The 20,205-nt window shown below is 44.1% G+C and overlaps 1 long non-coding RNA gene across 4 annotated transcripts; it reads left to right on the forward strand.

Annotated features, from left to right (window-relative positions):
• The first annotated feature begins 2 nt into the window (after nucleotides 1-2).
• LOC126070103 (uncharacterized) lies at nucleotides 3-19,997 on the forward strand. Of its 4 annotated transcripts, XR_007516122.1 has the most exons (5): nucleotides 43-132; nucleotides 613-722; nucleotides 3,522-4,692; nucleotides 16,643-16,843; nucleotides 19,426-19,997. It is a non-coding gene; the product is annotated as an uncharacterized LOC126070103 (long non-coding RNA). The 4 variants fall into 4 exon arrangements; XR_007516120.1 differs by lacking the exon at nucleotides 16,643-16,843 and having other exon boundaries at nucleotides 3-132; nucleotides 19,417-19,997; XR_007516123.1 differs by lacking the exons at nucleotides 613-722; nucleotides 16,643-16,843 and having other exon boundaries at nucleotides 5-152; nucleotides 19,417-19,997.
• Nucleotides 19,998-20,205: the final 208 nt, after the last annotated feature.

A 20,205-nucleotide genomic window follows, 5' to 3' on the forward strand; every position in this document is an offset into this window, starting at 1 on the left:
GCTGACTCAGCGCGGCCGCCCCGCAGGGGCTCCCAGGACTAGACTTTGCTGCCGCCACTGGGCGGGCCCTGGGCCGGGAACGCGCACCCTCTCCTGTGGGCCTCCAGCGGTTTCCAGGCCCGGCACCAGACGGTGAAAAACGCACTCAACGGGTGGGAGGCGGGGGTCGGAGATGGGCTTTGTGGAGGAGGGAGACTTGGGTGCCCACGGTCGCTCCCTGGAATGCGGTCCTCATGCCTGGGGCTGGGGCCCAGCTGTTTTCAGTCCTGGGGATGGGGGTGGGGGTGGGGGAAAAGTGCTGAATCGTTTCCTCGGGGACTCCCAGTAGTGGGCCTGGCTCTGCCTTCAGTTTCTTATTTAAAAAAAAAAAAAAAATCCAAACCCGTAGCCCTCGTGTGGATTCCAACTCATAGCGACCGTAAAGGACAGAGTAGAACTGCTCCGTAGGGTTTCCAAGGAGCGTCTGTTGGATTCGAACTGCCGACCTTTTGGTTAGCAGCCGTAGCACTACTACAGCAGGGTTTCCAGTTTGTTATTTAGATGTTATTTATTACCTAGTTATTACAACTTTTTGGTTTTAAGTATAATTGTTCTCTTCCCTTTTCTTCAAAGATCAAACTTTGCAGCAATCTATTGTAGAGAAAAAGGTTTGGCCAACCCCGCACCCAAAACACAAGATAACCAGTGCTGACAGTTTAGAGTACATTCTGAATGGTTTTTCTGTAAGTACACTTACAATATTATTGTATAGAAATGCGAATACACTATACACATAGTTTACTAGGGTTCAGATACTTGATCACTGGAGCAAGTGTGTCAAAAACCTAAATGCACAGAGAAACAGTAAAAATTAGAGTAACAGAATATACTCATCGTTGAATAGATGTGCTTCAAATAGGGTGTCACCTCAAAGCTACTGGGAAGAGATGGGAGGAGGGGACAGCAAAAGTGGGTTGTATAGGTCACTGGTATGTTAATTTCTCAGGCAATAGCATCCAAGCATAGTGCAGGGTTTCCGGGTCAGTTACAGAGTCACCAAGCACACACTGCACATCCTAAAACACAGCCTCTAGTCAGACCCTGGAGTTCCTGCTTCTTGCAGCTGGCTGCACGTAGACAATTTTCCTTAAGAACTCAACGCCTAAGGCAAACTAGGCTATTGTTTGACCTGAAAGTGACTTCAGGGAATAGTTCCTTAAAGTTTCAAGGTTCAAAAAGGACGCCTAAGGGCAAATGGCCTGGGTGGGTCACCCCAATTCCATTAACCGAGAAATCTGAATTCCAGGAGAATTAAAATGGTTTTGTCAGGTAAGAAGATGGGCTTACTATTTCATTTAATCTTTATTTACATCCCCATGAGGTAGGCTTGCCATTACTCTTTCACAGATGAGGAAACAGAGGCTTAGAGAGAGAAGTTAATTTGGCCAGGGACACAAATGGTTCCTATAAGACTTGCATTCAGGGGTATCTGTCCAAGTCCAAAGGCCATACTTTTTGCCACTAGCCTACATTGCCTTCCAACTTGTATGACAACAGATCTTGGATACCACGCTTAAACCCCAAACCAAATCCACTGCTGTAAAGTCTATTCTGACTCATAGCGATCCTACAGGACAGAGTAGAAGTGCCCCCAGAGGGTTTCCAAGGCTGTAAATCTTTATGGAAGCAGTCTGCCAGGAAGCATCTGGTGGATTCAAACCGATGATCTTTCACTTGGCAGCTGAGTGTTTTAACCACTGTACCACCAGGGCTCCTTGCCAAGAGCTTGATGCCCTTGATAACATATGATCCCTATCAATAGATATGATCATTGTCATTTTATAACAGTGGCAACTGGGGTTCAGAGAGGTGCAGAGATTTGTGGCATGTGGTCTCACAATGCTCAGACGTTCTGGACCATGATCAGCCTTAGGGCCAGTGGAGAGACCTCCTGAATTGGCCTAGGCCTTCTAGCAGTCAACGGGCCATAGGAACCCTGACTTCATGCCTAAGATCAGTCAGCTGGGTGGCTATATTTTGCAGTTCCCGTGATTCTGCTCACTGTGGGCAGCCCCAGGGGCTCACCCCTTCCTGAGGGCCCAGCTATAACACCAGCTCAGCTTCATAGGGGTCTGCTTCATCTGGTGAGACCCTGATGAGACCAGGAGTGGCGGAGCAGATACGTTTATAGCTCAAGTGACCTATTCTTTGGCCTCCGTGTTGGTGTAATTTAAAAATTCAGTCAGAAATCTTAATTTGAGGATTGCAAACATTTCACAATGAAGTTCCAACCCCAATCTCTAAACACGGGCCAAGGCTTGCACGTAGAAGCTGCATCCGGATCTTTCCAGGAGGACAGTGACTTCGTGAGACTTTAATTGGACCTCTTTCCCCTGAGTTACTCCATTTATAGGGAATCAGTGCAGGACCTCTTTTAAACCGGAGGCTGTAGAGTCAGACAGCCTGGAGTCTAACCAGAAAGACAAAGACCTAGGCTCGAATTCTCGTCTGGCCAGTCACCAGTTATTGAGCAAGTGACTCAAGCAAAAGACTCAACTTTTCCACTTCTTAGTTTTCCTTTTTTTATTATTGTACTTTAGATGAAGGTTTACAAAACAAACTAACTTCTCATTAAACAATTAGTACACATATTGTTTTGTGACATTGGTTACCAGCCCCACGACAGGTCAACACTCCCTTCTTGATCCAGATCTCAATTTTCTTACATGGAACATGGGAATTTGCAGAAATTAAATAATGTTGTCTATGGCTATTGTATTAAAATACTAGCATAGCTTGGCATTCATGAACAGCTGTGATTGCCCCTTATTTTCTCCTACCCTTCTTGCAGTCCATTCTCCAGCCACACTGAAATGCTCTCCAGTCCTAATCCCTTCCCTGCCATGTGCTCCTCCCTCTTGGTTTGTGCTTAAACTGTTAACCACACCCATCTCCCACCCTCTTGTCTTCAAACAAAAGTTGGCTATGTAAAAGCCTTCTGAATTCATCCTTACAATGGAACCTCTGCAACTCTTGTAGTGGAAAAATGTTTTTGTACCCTCTAATATAGGGTTGGAAACCCTGGTGGCATAGTGGTTAAGAGCTATGGCTACTAATCAAAAGGTTGGCAGTTCAAATCCACAGGTGTTCCTTGGAAACCCTGCGGGGCAGTTACCCTGTGGGGCAGTTCTACTCTGTCCTGTTGGGTCACTGTGAGTTGGAATTGACTTGACAGAGATTTTTTTTTTTTTCTTTTTAATATGAGCTCGGGACCTGGTGGTGGCACGGTTGTTAAGCCTTGGCTGCTAACCAAAAGGTCGGCAGTTCAAATCCACCAGCTGCTCCTTGGAAACCCTATGGGGCAGTTCTACTCTGTCCTGTAGGGTTGCTATGAGTCAGAACCAACCTGGCTGCAATGGGTTTGATTTTGGTTTTAATATGACCAATAAGCAGCATCATGATAAACAAAGAAGAGATAGAAGTTGTCAAGGATTTCGTTTTACTAATTTTTTTTTTTTTGGATCCACAATCAACGTCCACAGAAGCAGCAGTCAGGAAATCAAACGACATATTGCCCTGGGCAAATCTGCTGCAAAAGACCTATTTAAAGTGTTAAAAAGCAAAGATGTCACATGAGGACTAAGGTGCGCCTGTCTGAAGTGATGGCATTTTCAGTGACCTCATATACATGAGAAAATCGGACAGTGAATAAGGAAGACTAAAGAAGAATTCATACATTTGAATTATGGTGTTGGTGAAGAATATTGAACAGACCATGGACTGCTAGAAGAACAAACAAATCTGTCTTGGAAGTGGTACAGTGGAATTCTCCTTGGAAGTGAAGACAGTGAGACTTTGTCTCACTCACTTTGGACAAGTTATCAGGAGGGACTAGTCACTGGAGAAGGACATCACGCTTGGTAAAGTAGGTCAGCAAAAAAAAAAAAAGGAAGGCCCTCAATGAGGTGGATTGACACAGTGGCTGCAACAGTGGGCTTAAACGTAGCAATGACTGTGAGGATGGAGCAGTGTTTTATTCTGTTATACGTGGGGTCACTATGAGTCAGAACCTACTTGACCACACCTGTGGTGCTGTGAATTACTTCATATGGATTATGGCTCTTCCAACCAGTCATTGTAATTCCCACCAAATGACTTGGTAGACTATGCAAATGAGGTATATGGAAACTTACTATTTTTTTTTTGCCATACCACTAGGCTTAAAGGGAGACACAGAGAGATAGGAGCTGTGACACAGAAGACAGAGGAGAAGAGCTGTAGTGTTGGAGACTGTGAGAAGCAGTGCCAGAGAACTGGTGGCAGCAGAACCAGGAGACTGGTAGGAGACTGCAGGAGACCAGCAGGAGACGATGCCGTCAGGGAGCCCAGGGAGCGAGAAAGCTGAGTGCCTGCGGGCAGAAGCCTTGCTGGTGAAGTAGGGTGCCTCCAGGCACTTGCCGAGCTAGGTTTTCTGACCCACAGAGCTAGAGCTGAGCGCCTTTAAGCTGAGGTTTACTGGCAGAGTGGGGTGCCTCTGAGCACTTATCAGCAAAGCTAAAAGAGCTTTGTAACACTTGCCCCCAACAGAGAAGAGCCCAGGCCAAGGGGCCAAGGGCCACAGCTGAGAAGTGGCTGTCCTGATGGAAGAACTGTATCCTGAATGTTCCTGAACCTGAATTGTAACCTGTTACTTCCCTAATAAACTGCATAATCGTGAGTATTGCCTGTGAGTTCTGTGTAAGCCATTGCAATGAATTATTGAGCTCAGCAGAGAAGTAGATTGCGTAGTGGGAGGGACAGATGGCGTCAGAATTGGTAAAAATGGCTGGTGAGAGGAGGTATGCTATAGGAATCAGCCTTGGGTGTTGATCTTGATTCTCCATCCCCCGTGTGAAGTTAAAGGAGGTCAGACACTGCCCCCGCGCTGTTTCTACAGCACCTAACAACAACAATATGTTCTTAAGGAGCCCTGGTGACACAGTGGTTAAGTGCTCATCTGCTAACCCAAAGGTTTGAACACACAGCCGCTCTGCGGGATGTGGTAGTCTGCTTCTGTAAAGATTACAGCCTTGGAAACCCTAAGCGGGCAGTTCTACTCTGTTGTTATGAGTTGGAATTGATTGCATGGCAATGGGTTTTTTGGAATATGGCCTTGTTCCCTGGGTGGTGCAAAGGGTTTGTACTGGTCTACTAACCTAAAGGTTGGCGCCCCCAATGGCACCATGGAAGAAAGGCCTGGTGATCTGCTTTCATAAGGATTACAGACAAGAAAACTCTATGGAGCAGTCCTACTCAGAATTCACTGGATGGCAACTGGTTTGATTTTGTTTTTAAGGTTTAATATGTCCTTAGGTCCCTGGGTAGCACAAACCATTTGTGCTTGTCTAAACCCCAAACCAAACCCTTTGCCAATTGAGTCAATTCTGACTCATAGCAACCTTATAGGACAGAGTAGAACTGTCGCATATTGTTTCCAAGGAGTGGCTGATGGATTCGAACTGCTAACCTTTTGGTTAGTAGCCGTAGCTCTTAACCACTGCACCACCAGGGGTGCTTGTATACTAACTGAAAAGTTGATGGTTCAAACTTATCCAGCAGCAAAGGTCTGGCAATCTATGTCTGTAAAGATTATAGCCAAGAAAATCCTATGGAGCTCAGTTCTACTCTGTAACACATGTGGTCGCCATGAGTCAGAATTGACTCAGTGGTTTGTTTCTTTTTTAGTATGTTCTTCCTTTGGTCAAACATCTCACCTCTATATGAGTTAGAACCAATTCGATGGTACCTAACAACAATAGCAATGCCCAAATAATCCTGCTCAGTCCATGGGCTTTGTGTGGGTTTGGTGGAGCTAGCCCTACCCTTCTGACCTAGGGCCTAACCAATTAGAGACCTCCATGCCCCTGGCCATGATTGGTTGAGGACTGGACAGGCATGGAAGACACTGTCGACTGGCTAACCCAAAAGCCATTCACAGGCACTCTGTCCCCCTCCCCTCCCCTCCCCTCCCCTCCCCTCCCCTCCCCTCCCCTCCCCTCCCCTCCCCTCCCCTCCCCTCCCCTCCCCTCCCCTCCCCTCCCCTCCCCTCCCCTCCCCTCCCCTCCCCTCCCCTCCCCTCCCCTCCCCTCCCCTCCCCTCCCCTCCCCTCCCCTCCCCTCCCCTCCCCTCCCCTCCCCTCCCCTCCCCTCCCCTCCCCTCCCCTCCCCTCCCCTCCCCTTCCCTTCTTTTCTTGAGGACAGATGTGGCCCCTGGAGCTAGGGCAGCCATGTTGTGACCATGAAGCAACAAACATAAGGATAGAATAAAGAATAGAAAGAACTTGAGTTCTTGATATCTGATAGTGCTGGGGCCTCCAACTTCTAGACTCCTTGCTAAGTAAGTAATAAATGGTTTAAACTTTAAGCTACTTTAGGTAAGTTTTTTGTGACTTGAAATTGAAAATAATTCACTTACCGCAGCTGACTCAGGTCTTCTTCAGGGTTTATGCTGGTATTTTGGAGAAATACACTTCTACTGGGATCTTAGGCTGTAAAGTCCAGGGAAGCTTAGAGCTGCCAGTGAGAAAAGCAGAACCAAGAGAAGATGATAGGTACAGAACCCTGATGACATTGTTTGAACCTCCTGGATCTAGCCATGTTTGATACTGAATATACTCTTTTGGATTTCACAGTTGGGTGAATGAATGAATGACTACATAAATTTCTTTTTTTTCCTCTGGGTTTTATTTATTTTGTTGTTGTTGAGAATATACAGAGCAAAACAAACACCAATTCAACAGTTTCTACGTGTACAATTTAGTGACGTTGCTTTGAGTTATGCAATATAAATTTCTTTTTTTTCTGAAGCTAACGTCCCCTGCAAAACAAAACAAAACAAATCTGTTTCCATTGAGTCAATTCCAACTCTTTGCAACCACATGTGTTGCAGAATAGAACTGCTCCATTGCGTTTTCTTAGCTGTAGTCTTACCTTCTTCAGTTGTATGCTGTTGAATCGGTTCCAACACGTAGTGATCCCATGTGACAGAGTAGAACTGCCCCATAGAGTTGCCTAGGCTATAATTCTTTACAGAAGCAGATCACCATGCCTTTCATTCATGGTGCCACTGGGTGGGTTTGAACCACCAATCTTTAGCAAGTGCAAACTGTTTGTACTACCCAGGAACCTCTTTCTGAAGCTAGTTAGAAGAAATTCTAGGAGGATACTTTATTAGTTATCTCCTGCTGTATAACAGATTACCCCAAAACTTAGTGGCTTAAAACAATAGCCCTTTATTATCTTTCACAATTTTGGTGGGCCAAAATTTAGACAGGGCACAATGAAGATGTTGTCTGGGGCCTCAAATGAAAGACTCCAATGCTGAGGCTGGCATCTTATGAGGGCCGAAGGCTCACTTACTCACATGTCTGGCAATTGAAGCTGGCTGTCAGCCAGAACACCCATATGTGGCCTCTTCTTGTGGGCTGGGAAGGTGTCTGGGTTCTTAAGGGCAAACATTGAGAGACAGAGCCAGGCTGAAGAAGTATCCTTTTATGACCTCAGAAATCACGTGTAAGATCACTTCTGCGGAACTCCGTGGGTCAGGGCAGTCACAAGCCTCCACCCAAATTCAAAAAGAGAGAACATAGACCCTATCTTTCTGTGGGAGGAGTGTCAGTAACTATATAAAGAAAAGCATGTAAGATGAGGCAAATTTATCAGTGTGGCCGTCTTTAGAAAACACAATCTGCCGCAGACACGTACTGAACTATAATTAAGATTTGATCAACTTCATGGATTTCCACATCTTCCACTCTCCCCTCCTCCTGCCCCCACATTTGTACAATCTCCTGTGAAGGCTTTCACTGAGTCTTTTTTCCTGCTACCTGCTGTTTTCCACCTTCTAATTATCTGAGGCCATGTTTTCTCCCTTAATGATAGCTGTATCTCACTAATCTTTGTATTTCACATACCACCTAGCTCAGAACCTGCACATAAAAACCAGAGCCTCATGTGGCTCAGAGCATTGGCTCTGGAGCTCAACCACCTGGGTTCAGATCCTGGATCAACCACTTACTAGGTGGGACACTTAAACTTTCTGTGCTTCGGTTTCTTCAACTCTAAAGTGGGAATGGTAATAGTAGCTACTTCATAGGGTTGTTGCAAGGAGTAAATGAGTTGATAACATGTAAAGCATTTAGAACTCTGCCTGACACATGGCAAGTGCTCAATAAATATCAGCTATCAGGTTGGACGCTATGAAACTGCTGTTTTTTCAGGTGAAGAACTATCGAATATCAGCTATCAACTCACCAGAGTTATATTTAAAGAGACAGTCCAGTAACCAAAAACAATTAAAATGTTTACTGATGTCTCTAGAAGAATGTCAAGCAGCCCTGGTGGTGCAATAGTTAAGTGCTCGGCTGCTAACCGAAAGGCTGGTGTTTGAACCCACCCAGCGGCACCATGAAAGAAAGGCCTAGTGATCTGCTCCCATAAAGATTACAACCTAGGAAACTCTATATGGGGCAGTTCTACTCTGTCATATACGGACACTCTGAGTCACTGCACACAACAACAACAGAAAAATGTCCAAGAGGATCCAAATCAGAAGTCGCAATACCTCTTAAAATTCCCTTTCCTTCATTCCTGTTATTGTTACCAAGAAACTTTTCCCATCGCTCATTCTCAATTCCCAACTAAAAAAATCTCTTTTCCCCAACACCTCACCCCCACATACCCTGTTAAAGCAAAATCCTCGCCTTCCTCTCCCTTCAATTTACCTCAGTTTTTCTCTTTCTTACAGAATATTTCTCTCAGTCCTTCTTGATGCAAATGCCTCTCAGTTTCTCAGTTGTATCTCTTTTTTCTCTTTTTTTTTTTGTCAAAAACCCAAACACTAAGCTGCCAGAAACAGGCTTCTTAAAGGGCAGAAGAGAGGGGAGAAGCTGAGAAGGCAAAGGCAGAATTCCTTTTAGAGGGGGGATGTGACCATAGATTTAGTAATTTTAAGCTCCATCACAAGGGAAAGACAATATAATAAACTGCAGGATGGTGTGGCTCAAACCTTAAATGGGAAAGCCGACTGATGCTGGAGAGAGCCAAGCAGGGCAGAGCCAGACAGACCCGGGTGGTAGCGCACATTGTTCGAAAGGGACTCCAGAGCCACACTGCTTGGGTTTGAATCCACCTCTACCACTTACTAATTGTGTAACTTCTGCTGAGTTACTTAATTTCTTTCTGCCTTAATTACTTTATCCATAAAATAGGAAAAATAGCACCTACCTTATGTACTATTATTATCAAGAGTAATGACCTCAGAGAGAAATACATGTAATACATGTAAGGCACTTAGAACAGAGTTAGTCCTCACTAAAACAAACAAAAAAAACCCAGTTGCCGTCAGGTCAGCTCTGATTTATGGCCACTCCATGTGTGTCAGAGTAGAACTGTGCTCCATAGGGTTTTCAGTGGCAATTTACTTCCCCCAAATCAGCTCCTGAAAACCTTCTGGAGCTCAGTTCTACTCCGAAACGCATGAGGTTGCCATGAGTTGGAATCAACTCAATGGTAACTGGTTTATTGCCAAAGAGGCATTGAAAATGAAAAATTGCTTAAAAAGTTAACAAGAATTTTAGGGGCCATTTCTTTAGAATTAAAGTATGATTTCAGTGTCTCAGATAAATGGAGGATTCTCTTAACTTCGTTTGTTAGAAAGAGCTCATGAGTTTTTGAATGAGAGAGAAATGAATACTGAACACCAACAAAAATTACAAAAATCCTAAATTGCTCAGTTTGGAACAGACTAAATGGTGAAGTAGGAGAATAATTGCTTCAATGCCAATAGAAAGGACATCAGATGCTACCTGAACGGCATTATGCAGAATATGGGCAGGACGGCCAACACCTTCCATAAAATCATTCATGCTTTGCTGCAACTTGAATAAATGTTGCTTGTACCTTTATGCAAACATCTATCAAAATTTGCATTTGTTAATAAATGTTGGAGAGGCTGTGGAGAGATTGGAACGCTTATACACTGCTGGTGGGAATGTAAAATGGTACAAACACTTTGGAAATAGATTTGGTGCTTCCTTAAAAAGCTAGAAATAGAACTACCATAAAAAGCTAGAAATAGAACTACCATACAACCCAGAAATCCCACTCCTTGGAATATATCCTAGATAAATAAGAGCCTTTACACGAACAGATATATGCACACCCATGTTTATTGCAGCACTGTTTACAATAGCAAAAAGATGAAAGCAACCAAGGTGCCCATCAATGGATGAGTGGATAAGTAAATTATGGTATATTCACACAATGGAATACTACGCATCGATAAAGAACAGTGATGAATCTGTGAAACATTTCATAACATGGAAGAATCTGGAAGGCATTATGCTGAGTGAAATTAGTTGCAAAAGGACAAATATTGTATAAGACCACTGTTATAAGATCTTGAGAAATAGTTTAAACTGAGAAGAATACATTCTTTTGTGGTTATGAGAGGGGGGAGGGAGGGAGGGTGGGAAAGGGTTATTTACTGATTAGATAGTAGATAAGAACTACTTTAGGTGAAGGAAAGGACAACACTCAATACAGGGGAGGTCAGCACAAGTGGACTGGACCAAAAGCAAAGACGTTTCCTGAATAAGCTGAATGCTTCAAAGGTCAGCGGAGCAGGGGCAGGGGTCTGGGGACTATGGCTTCAGGGGACATCTAAGTCAATTAGCAAAATAAATTCTATTAAGAAAACATTCTGCATCCCACTTTGAAGTGTGGTGTCTGGGGTCTTAAACGCTAGCAAGTGGCCATCTAAGATGCATCAATGAGTCTCAACCCACCTGGATCAAAGGAGAATGAAGAACACCAAGGACACAAGGTAATTATGAGCCCAAGAGACAGAAGGGGCCACATGAACTGGAGACTACATCATCCTGAGACCAGAAGAACTAGATGGTGCCCGGCCACAACCGATGACTGCCCTGACAGGGAGCACAACAGAGAACCCCTGAGGGAGCAGGAGAACAGTGGGATGCAGACCCCAAATTCTCATAAAAAGACCAGACTTAATGGTCTGACTAAGACTAGAAGAATCCCAGCGGTCATGGTCCCCAAACCTTCTGCTGGCCCAGGACAGGAACCTTTCCTGAAGCCAACTCATCAGACATGGATTGGACTGGACAAAGTGTTGGAGAGAGATGCTGATGAGGAGTGAGCTACTTGCATCAGGTGGACACTTGAGACTATGTTGGCATCTCCTGTCTGGAGGGGAGGTGAGAGGGTAGAGGGGGTTAGAAACTGCCAAAATGGTCACGAAAGGAGAGACTGGAAGGAGGGAGCGGGCTGACTCATTAGGGGAAGAGTAAGTGGGAGTATGTAGGAAGGTGTATATAAGTTTATATGTGAGAGACTGACTTGATTTGTAAACTTTCACTTAAAGCACACTAAAAATTATTAAAAAAAATTTGTGTTTGTATTATCTCCAACAAAAGCAGTAAAATTTTCTTATTAACTCTTAATAAGAGAGTTTATGCAGAAATTCCCTGTTGTTTCTGAAGTCTCATCTGGAAGGGATTTTACTAGCAATAGTCTTTATAAGCTAGCCTTTTTAATGGGAGCAATATTGCACAAAGGAAAAATTGTTTTTGTATTCTGATTACTTGTATCTGTGACATGCTCTAAAAAGGTGAGACATTGAGATCTTTGATAATCTCTGTACTAATGAATGGAGTTATTATTATGGCAGTAGATTTCATTCTAGCATTTGAAAATTTGCTACAATTTTGGAACCAGAAAATACTTCCGGTAACAGTACATTCATTCATTTGAATGGTAAGACTGATGCTATTTCTTTTAATTAAAAGATTTCTTAGTTAATTACCATAGCTTCCACCAGACTGAGTCCAGCACAACTAGATGGTGCCTAGCTACCAACACTGACGGCTCTGACAGGGATCACAATAGAGGGTCCCAGACAGTGAGACAGAGCTGGAGAAAAATGCAGAACAAAATTCTAACTCACAAAAAAAGATCAGACTTACTGGCATGACAGAGACTGGGGAAACCACAAGAGTATGGCCCCCAGATAACCTTTTAGCTTAGCAATGAAGTCACTCCTGAGGTTCACCCTTCAGCCAGGGATTAGACAGGCCCATAAAACAAAAATAGACTAAAGGGGCACACCAAACCAGGTGCAAGGACTAGAAGGCAGGAGGAGACAGGAAAGCTGGCGACAGGGAACCCAAGGTTGAGAAGGGAGAGTGTTGACATGTCACGGGATTGGTAACCAACGTCACAAAACAAAACGTGTACTAGTTGTTTAATGAGAGGCTAGTTTGCTCTGTAAATTTTCATCTAAGATACAACAACAAAAAAAATTGGTTAATCACTTTGTTTGGTACTAGTTGAGTTTACCTGTTAATATATGTTGGTTTATACCCAACTTTCCACCATTTTTCAACAATTGCATACTGCACAAGAGCTTCAAAAGGACTTTTTCCTTGTTTAACAAGTGTCTACTGCTCAGAAAGTGCATCACAAAATTTACATTTGGGTTTTGGCATTTTGGGGTTCAAGTATACACAGATTAAAAAACAGGCAATAGAAACCACTGCAAGACTTGAAGAGATTGAATTTGATAATCACACTGCCACATCAGTGCATCTATACTCACAAGTCTGAACTCATAACTAACCGTAAACAGGTGTCAAACTGTTAAAAGGATTATAAACTTGCAACTTGAACTTGATATCTGATGCAAGAAAGGTGAACTTCCTGTTTGCCTGCAAGAGGTAGCTGTACTTGTAAAGCAAATCTCCCTGACAAAGCTAGAGCTGATCTTATGCGAGGTGTTGGGACGCCTGGTGCTCAGAGGCTGGTGGACTTTCAGAAGCAGCAGTAGCTCGAGGTTGCCGGACTTTCAGCTGTGTTAGTGTGGTCATGGAGTAAGGCTGACTTTGATCCACTGACTTTCAGAAACAAGGTGACTAGAGTGAGGCACTTGCTGACTGGCTGTTGTCTAGAAGCATGGGGCTGCCACTGATTGGCTGCTTTCAGAGGCTTACCGCTGTCATTGATTTGCTAACTTTCAGAAGCATAGTTACTGGAGTGTGGCTGTCACCCAATGGCTGATTTTCAAGACCATAAGTACTGATCTAAAGTTGTCTGTAATGATAGCTACTTGTTCATGAAAAGTAAGTATGTTCAATTCTCAGTGTCCCGTTTTGGCCTTCCCTCAACCAAACCCACAGGACTGATCCTAAGGGATTGTCCAGATCTTTATTTGTGAAGGTATGATTTTCAGCAAGTGCTGCCATTTAAGGGATTTAAGTGCCAGTTACTATGGAGGAAAAATAGCTCTAATGGGTGAATTTTTGCAGTTTATTGAAAAAAGCTGAATCCAGAACACTTAGGGCATCCTGACAAAGTCAACACAGGATACAGGACAAAGTACAGGACATATCCTGTATATATAGGATGCCTGGCAACTCTGTGGGGAAGGTTGGAGGAGAAAGAAAGCAAGGGGAGTGAGGGCCCTGTCTTAGTTATCTAGTGCTGCTATAACAGAAATACAACAATGGAAGGCTTTGACAAACAGGAGTTTATTTTCTCACAATTTGGGAGGCTAGAAGTCCGAATTCAAGGCATCAGCTCTGGGGAAGGCTTTCTCTCTCTGTCAGTTTTGGGGGAGTGTCCTTGTTATCAATCTTCCCCTGGTCTAGGAACTTTTCAGCACAAGGGACTCTGGGTCCAGAGGACGTGCTCTGCTCCTGGCACTTTTTTCTTGGTAGTATTAAGTCCCTCTCCTCTCTGCTTGCTTCTCTCTTTTATATCTGAAATGAGATTGACTCAAAATACAACCTAATACCTCCAGCAGAGCCTTGGTGGTGCAGTGGTTGGTTAAGAACTAGGCTGCTAACCTGTTCAAATCCACCAGCCGCTCCCTGAAAGCCCTGTGGGGCAGTTCTACTCTGTCCTATAGGGTCACTATGAGTCAGAATTGACCTGATAGCACACAACAACAATACCCCCTGTTGACTGAGTCCTGCTTCATTAACATAACTGCCTCTAATCCTGCCTCATTAACATCACAGATGTTAGGATTTACAACACATGGGATAATCATGTCAGATCACAAAATGGTGGCCAGCCACACAATGCTGGAAATCATGGCCTAGCCAAGTTAACACACATTTTTGGGGGACACAATTCAATTCATAACAGGCTCAATCCCAACAGAAGGAAGTTTGATTCCCATTGCCTTTTAGAAGGGCAATTATTCTAGTCCTGCTTCTTAAAGGAAAATATTGGGAATAACTTAAATGTCCACCAATCAGGACCTAGATAAATAAAGTATTGACACCTATACAATGAAATACAATGTAGACATTAAAAAAAGGAGGCAGAGCTTCATGAACTGATATGAAAACTACGATGATAGTTAAGTGAAAACAGCAAGATGCAGAACTCCATGGATGGTATCATTCATGCTAGAGTATGTGTGGAGGCCATAGAGGTAGGAACAAGTATATGCACCTGTATGCATAGGACAGGAGCCCTGGTGGTGCAGTGATTAAAATGCTAGGCCACTAACCGAAAGGTTGTTGGTTCAAACCCACCAATTGCTCCACGGGAGAAAGATGTGACAGTCTGCTTTTGTAAAGATTTACAGCCTTGAAACCCTATGGGGCAGTTCTACTCTGTCTTGTAGGGTCCCTATGAGTTGGAATTGACTCGATGGCAGTGGGTTTTGGGTATATGCATAAACAAGCTCCTGGGTGTCATAAAAGGTTAAGTGCTGGACTACTAGCTAAAATGTTGGTGGTTTGAATCTACCCAGAGGAACCTTGGGGAATAGGCCTGGCAATCTGCTTCCAAAAGGTCACAGCCTTGAAAACCCTATGGAGTATTCTACTCTGTACACGTGAGGTCAGTGTGAGTTGGAACAACATATGCATAGTCATATTTAGAAGGATATTCAAGAAACAGGCCTTGGTGATCTCCTTGGGGGAAGGTACGGAAGGCTGGAGGCTGAGAGGCAGGGAGCAGGAGTCATCTGTTTCATGGCATATCCTTTTGATGCTGTTTGATTTGATTTATCCTTTGTGCATGCATTACCTATACAGTTTTAATTATTTTTCAAACTATTATTTGAAAAATCGAATGCATGGCCTTGGTGTGGACAAGAGGCACAGCTAGGTTTGGAGGTGCTCACAGGATGTTTTCTGAGCCTGGTGACCCTCTGCAGCAGGTGTACCTCTGAGGTTGGCCAACCAGCCTGTGTGGGATGTCTTTCATGTTGAGTTTCTTCAGCACAACAGAGCACAGGAAATAGCCTGGGCATTGGAAGAGGGGGAGCCTCGCCCCCAGTGGTGGAGCAGTGTCATCCCACAAAGGAAATGACTGAGAATCAGAGCTCATAATAAATGTGCCAAATTACACAGGCAGCCCAAAGGAACAGGCGCCACTCTAACTGTCCTGTGTGGAATTCACATACTGGGAGCCCTCTGCTGTTGATGGAGATGAAAATGCAAGGAGTCCTCAGAAGCTTCCTTGGAATTTCATCACACAAGGTCTTCTCATTTGGAAGTCATCTGTTTTTAGGATAATAGCACCTTTCCTGTCAAAAACAGATATTTGCAGCCCAAAATGTATTAGAGATAGTATGACCAAAAAAAAAAAAAAAAAAAACTGGAAAAATGGAGGGGTGGTGAGTGATGCAACCCACTAGCAGATAATCAGCATCATCATAGCAGCTAATATTTTTCAAGAACTTACTGTGTCCCAGGAACTGTCCCAAGTGCTTTGCGTGCACTGTCATCTCACTGAATCCTTAGAACAATCCCATGAGTAGGCACAGTTATTATCTCAGTCTTACAGATGAGAAAACTGGCACAGAAACCTGGGATTTGAACCCAGGCTGTCTGCCCTTCTAACCATTTGACCATACTGCCTCCAATTTTCTCCAGCCTCAATGCCATCCAGTTGATCCTGACTCATAGCAGCCTTATAAGACAGAGTAGAACTGCCTCATAGGGTTTCCACGGAGCAGCTGGTGGATTCAAACTGTTAACCCAATTCAAAATAGCAAGCAATCATTGAGCACCTACTTACTACGTGCCCAGTGTTGGGCAATGCACCATGGGAAACATCTGTTGTCTCTGTGTGCCAGAGAAGCTCCTAGAATGTGATATTTTGATCTTAGAGCCTTACCTTGGCACATTGGCTTTCTCCTATTCAAATAAAGGAGTGAGCCATCTTTAAAAATCCAAACCAAACCCATTGCCGTTGAATCGATTCTGACTCCTAGAGACCATACAGGTCAGAGTAGAACTGCCCCATAGAGTTAGGGTAGATAAACACAGTGTGGTACAGTGGAGAAAAGATGCAGACTGACCTGGTTTTGAATCTCTGCTCTACCACTTGTTGATAACATTCACATAAGAGAGTTATGAGCCTCTTTGAGGCTTAGTTTCCTTACCTGTAGAAATGGAGATGATCATACTATTCATTCATTCAGCAGGTATTTGTTAAGGGCTTACTGTGAGTCAGGCACTGAGAATACAGTGAACCATCATGGAATTTACAGAATGAAGGAGGGAGGGATGACCCAGAGGAGAATTGTTTTGCAAAGGGAGGAATCATTTTGTCACAGGAAAAATCATTCTCTTACATCACAGATAAAGAGTGCGTACATCCAGATGGGCCTGCATCTGGTTCCTCTCTACCCTCAGCACCGAACACAGGGCCTACAGGAAGAGATATGCCGGAAGAGACATCTGTAAGATTGAGATAATAACTGTGCCTACTCATGGGATTGTTCTAAGGATTCAATGAGATGACAGTGCACGCAAAGCACTTGGGACAGTTCCTGGGACACAGTAAGTTCTTGATAAATATTAGCTGCTATGATGATGGTGATTATCTGCTAGTGGGTTGCATCACTCACCACCCCTCCATTTTTCCAGTTTTTTTTTTTTTTTTTGTCATACTATCTCTAATACATTTTGGGCTGCAAATATCTGTTTTTGACAGGAAAGGCGCTATTATCCTAAAAACAGATGACTTCCAAATGAGAAGACCTTGTGTGATGAAATTCCAAAGAAGCTTCTGAGGACTCTTTGCATTTCCATCTCCATCAACAGCAGAGGGCTCCCAGCATGTGAATTCCACACAGGATAGGGGTTCTGAGATTGCAAGCAACAGAAACTGACTGGAAAAGGTTACTGAAAAAAGATTGGGCTACCCTCAGAATGAAAAGAAGAGCATGCTATCAGTCCTTGGAAGGTCAGGAGGAGCCTAGGCAGTGATAGGACTCTCAGCAACAGCAGCTTGTAGCTCAGCCTCCCCTGGGGATCTGCTCCAACCTGCACCTCCAATCTGAGAGTGTCTTGCCCCAGCCCCCAATGCCCAGTTGCCCCAGCTGAGAGTGTGTGGGGCAGGGCTGTTGCCTATGGTTGCAGGTTACGCTTTGCACAACTTCAGAGGGTCCTTTCATGTCATAGTCATCAGAGGTTTGAATACTTGTTATGACAATTTTTGGCAAATCACAGTAAAGTGTCTTGAGGAAGGTTGTCCTCTCTAATTGTACGGAGGCACTGTTGGGGCTTGTGTTAGTGTCTAGGGCTGCCATGACAGATTATCACCAGTTGGCTTAAAACAGCAGAAATTTGTTCTCTCTCAGTTCTGGAGACTGAAAGTCTGAAATTAAGGTGTCAGCAGGGTTGGTTCCTACTGGAGGCTCTTCAAGAGAATCTGTTCCCTGCTTTTCTCTCAGCTGCTGGTGTTGCCAGCAAACCTTGGCATTCCTTGACTTGTAGCTTGATGATGCCAATCCCTGCCTCTGTTGTCACATGGTGTTCTCCCTGTGTCTCTGTTTCTGTGTCTCTTCTTATGAGAATACCAGCCATATTTAATTAAAGACCTACCCTACTCTAGTCTGACATGATCTTAATTGAAGTAATTACATCTGCAGCGAACTTACTTCCAAATAACATCACATTCTGAGGTTCTGGGAAGGACATGAATTTTGAGGGGACACTATTTAACCCAGTACTAGGCTCAAAGAGTAAAACCAGCTTGGACTGAAAAAGAAAGAAGTAGTCGGAGAGGGCAGCAAAGATAAAGCCAGCTGCAAAGCTGACAGGAAACATCGTTTCTCCCAAAGTCATACAGCCGCTGGGAAATGCCATATCGACCCCTCTTTGAGTGACCACTGCTTTCTTATCTACGTCTGTTCTCATCTATTATGAGGGATACCCAACTGCCCGGCCTCCCTCGCCTCATGAATGCATCAGTCCTCTGTATTTCTTAATATGTTGTCAAAACAGCAACCAATCCAGGATTGATCCTGCCTCCCTTAAGCCCTCCTCTGGATACTTGAGCAGGAATCCAACCATACAAAAGAGCTTCCCTCCACCCTCTTGCCCAGTAAGTGACATTACCTGAGTCATCCGGAGTACCCTCTACTGCTGCATCGGGTCCAGAAATCTGATTTTGTCAGACTATAGTCTCGTTCCTGGTGGTCTTTGGTGGATTAATCTGGAATTGAAAACTGTATTTGGCAGCCCCGCCAGGACCATTGAGCAAGGGCGGGGCAGGTCCCCATGGAAAATGGAATGCCTTGAGCAGAAAAAGTAGGCAAGGTATTGGGCATCCAGACCCAAAAGAGGGAACTTGGCAGTAGTGCTCAATTATGTTGATGGTTATTAATGAGGTCATATTTTTAGAGACACTACCGCAAATATCTTATACAAATTATAAATAATAAAAAAAAAACCAAACCCATTATTGTCCAATCGATTACGACCCATGTGTTACAGAGTACAACTGCTGCATAGGGTTTTCTTGGCTGTAACCTTTACAGAAACAGATTCCAGGCCTAGCTTCCACAGAGCCCCTGGTTGGGTTTGTACTAGCAACCTTTAGGGTAAGCAACCAAGCACAAAGTGCACCACCCAGGGACCTTATAGATAATGCCAAATGAAATTTTGGAAACCCTGGTGGCGTAGTGGTTCAGAGCTATGGCTGTTAAACAAAAAGTCAGCAGTTCAAATCCACCAGGAGCTCCTTGGAAACGCTATGGGGCAAGTAGAACGCTGTCCTCTTGGGTCACTACGAGTTGGAATTGACTCAATGGCAACGGGTTTTTAAAAAATATTTATTGAATATTTGCTGTGTGCCAGGCACTTTATGTCTACTTCCCATTGCCATTGCCGACAAGTTGATTCTGATTCATAGCAACCCTATAGGACAGAGTAGAACTGCCCCATAGGGTTTACAAGGCTGTAATCTTTACAAAAACAGACTGCCACATCTTTCTTCCAAGGAGCAGCTGGTGGGTTCAAACTGCTGACCTTTGAGTTAGCAGCCTTAACCTCTGTGCCACCAGGGCTTCTTTTTATGTCTACTACTTCATTTAATTCTTAAAGCAACCTCACACCTATTTTGTAAGTCTCCATAGGTCTTAGGACATGCTCTCTGGTGCAGGAAGAGTCATCCGGGACAAAGGCTGGTGCCCTCACAGGGGTCAGAGGGACAGACACAAGGAGGAGAAGATGGCAGACAACTTCCTGCTCAGAGCTCCACCTCAGTGACTACGTGGGCCTGGTGGCGCTCTCTGGATCCCTCTGCAACCTCCTGGGGATGTGCAAAGTCAGAAGGGGGCTTCGAATCCAACTCATCCTACTTCAGGACAGGGAACAAATTCACACTCTGCTATGGCAACAAAACTGATAACAACAACAACAATTAGAGATACTCCTAAGGCGTTTACTACACACATGAAGCAGCTGTGCTAAGAGATCTTCATGTACGACCTCATCTAATCATTACAACAGCCCAGGAAGGTAACTGGTCGCCCCTTGCTTCCTTATTTGACAGATGAGGAAACTGAGGTCTGGAGACCTTCCTGGCAAGGCTATACTGCTTGGCTGGCCTGTGACCCCCTGCAAGTGTGGCTTCTGTTTATATTGTTGTACTTGTTTATATGTAAATATGTATATTTTTAATGAATTAATGAATAAAGCACTTAGCACAGGGCCTGGCCCATGAGGCTGTCATCATTATTAGTACAGTTGCAAATAGATGAGTCCTTGGTAAGTATGTAAGTCAAATTCTATTTTCTCTTCAGCTTTAGTTTATGATTCTCATTTTATCTTCAGTGCTCAGTGATATTGAGTGTGCCACAGCTCCTGAATGCTCTGTCTCTCCCCCAACTCCAGCTGCCAAACTTCTCCCTCAT

The sequence above is a fragment of the Elephas maximus genome, chromosome 2 (assembly GCF_024166365.1).
Source record: "Elephas maximus indicus isolate mEleMax1 chromosome 2, mEleMax1 primary haplotype, whole genome shotgun sequence".
Classification (NCBI taxonomy): Eukaryota; Metazoa; Chordata; class Mammalia; order Proboscidea; family Elephantidae; genus Elephas; species Elephas maximus.